Source organism: Macaca fascicularis, chromosome 1 (genome assembly GCF_037993035.2).
Source record: "Macaca fascicularis isolate 582-1 chromosome 1, T2T-MFA8v1.1".
Taxonomy (NCBI): domain Eukaryota; kingdom Metazoa; phylum Chordata; class Mammalia; order Primates; family Cercopithecidae; genus Macaca; species Macaca fascicularis.
In genome coordinates this window covers 129,192,941-129,195,139 of record NC_088375.1, presented here as the reverse complement: position 1 = coordinate 129,195,139, position 2,199 = coordinate 129,192,941, and the positions used below count along the sequence as shown (strand labels likewise).

The following is a 2,199-nucleotide window of genomic DNA, read 5'->3' as shown; positions in this document are numbered from 1 at the left end:
ACTAGAGATAATCACTTGGCAAACAGGTTAAGAAATAGTCAACTGAGGCTAACTCAGTTCTATGCATGCCAGTTTACAACAAGCATTCTTAGCTATGAACTGCCCTTAACTGATTTTCTGTTGGGTTTACTTTTCTTTTTTCCTTTACATTTTGGCACTTCAGGTCATCCTTCTCATCTAGAGTTATTCTGGTTCACTGGACCACAATGAAGAAGTATTTTCACCACCCAATGCCATTTTGATTCTTTTTATAACTAGTTTAATCTTCCAGATTGCTGTTAAGCTATTTTATTTGCAGGGCATATGGATCTTTCATATTTTATTTAAAACCTGGAAATCTTCTTTCCTTTTTCTTCTATTCTAATTAATTTTTCTCTTTCTCTTACTCTATCTCTACTTATATTTTGTCTTTTTCCATTAAAAATAATTAAAGCTTGGGCATATGGTGCTACAAGAACTGGCTCCAGGGCCCTTATGCTGGCTGCCCTCACAGCTCCCAGCCTGGTGACAGGATCTACCCTGATCTGAGAATGACCACCTCTCAATATGAGTGGCTGAAATTGGTGTTAGTGCCCATGAGTCAGTGTAAAATGACTGTGATCCCCACAGTGGCCACTTTGTGGCCTTCAAGTTCCTAATGAGAACTCACATTAGAGTTCTCATTAGAAACCACTCCTGTAATACGATCACTTCTACTCTCATTAGAGTTTTCATTAGAAATCACTCCCATAATACGATCACCTCCTACCAGGTCCCTCCTTCAACACATGGGGATTACAGTTTGACATGAGATTTGGGTGGGGACACAGAGCCAAATCATATAATCAGCTGAGACCATCAAGGATCTGATGCACAAGTTTCAAAGAGACCTAGATTTTCCTCATTTCCATTGCATTGTTCACTGATATCTGAAGTCAGAGAACATTCCAGTGACAAGTGGTGGCACAGTCAAGCTGGCTGATTTAGTCTAGCTAGAATCTATAGCTACCAGATGGTGTTTATACCTGTGGTTGTTACACTCTTGTACTGTGCTCATGAGGTTCTTCTGCAATCTACACAGGCAACATCTGTGGACTTGTGAAGTGTTGGATGTGTCTTCGCAGAGATGTTTCCTCAAAAGCCTCTCTTCTGTGGAAACTCTAAAGCTGAAAAGTTGGGCAAAATCTTTGACCTGATTGGGCTGCCTCTATAGGATGACGGGCCCTAAGATGTGTCTCTACCGCATGTAGACTTTCTCCACAGAGGGCCTCATCCAGTAGAGTCGGTGGTGCCTGAGATGGAGCACAACTGCTGCTGGAAATGTTATTTTGTCCTACATAAGCAAATCTCTGCCTTCCCAGCTCTGGAGCACTTTTATTTACATAAGACTCAGAGTGTGCAATGGAGTGGCTGCCACAGAAGGAATAGAAGCTTCCATTTCCCTTATTCTGGACACCTGAGTGGTGAGAACCCTACTGAGAAGGCAATCACTGCCTTCATATCTGAGGCTCTGAAGACACCTCCTGAAACTTTTTACAGATAATATTTTGCTGCCTTAATAACATTATCCTTCTACCCTTCCATTTGAGGCTTCTCCTTCTCCTCCCACCCTGTTTCCTTATACTAGAGGGTATGTTCCCTCCTATCTCCTTCTATACCTTGATATTGGGGTCTTTTCTTATACAGGAAAAATAAAACAAAACAAAGAAAAAAAAACATTTTAACAATTTTTATTTCTGATAGTAGGTTTAAAATACTAGTGGTCCTTGCAAAAACTGCATTTTGGTTCTGGTATAATTTGTGAATCCCTGGTGTTTGAATTTGCAAATTATCTGTTCATAGTTCCTATGATTATGGTGTTGCACTTTGCATACGAACATGGAAAGCAGAAGTTAACCCACAGAACTTGAGGATTAAATGAAAGTTTTTTTAAATGATATTCATAAGTGATTGTGTTAAAATTATCTTCTAGGGGAAAAGTGAATTATAACATTCATTTTCCAGTTATTTCTTGTTACTCTCAAGCATGACAGTGTAAAATTGTTCAAATAGGATTGATTTTATATGTGATCTAGTTTCATTCCATTGGAGACATGCTGAATTTAAAATATTAGGTAGTAAAGACAGTAAAGTACTGAATTTATCTAGCTTGCTAATACGGAAGCAGGGCTCTCTACTGGATAGATGTAGAGAAAAGATGAGATTCATCTACCCAAGCAA

At 39.1% G+C, this 2,199-nt stretch overlaps 1 pseudogene; it reads left to right on the top strand.

Moving 5' to 3' along the window:
• The first annotated feature begins 836 nt into the window (after positions 1 to 836).
• On the top strand, positions 837 to 1,522 carry LOC102119280 (cyclin-dependent kinase 4 pseudogene; annotated as a pseudogene).
• The last annotated feature ends 677 nt before the right edge of the window (positions 1,523 to 2,199 follow it).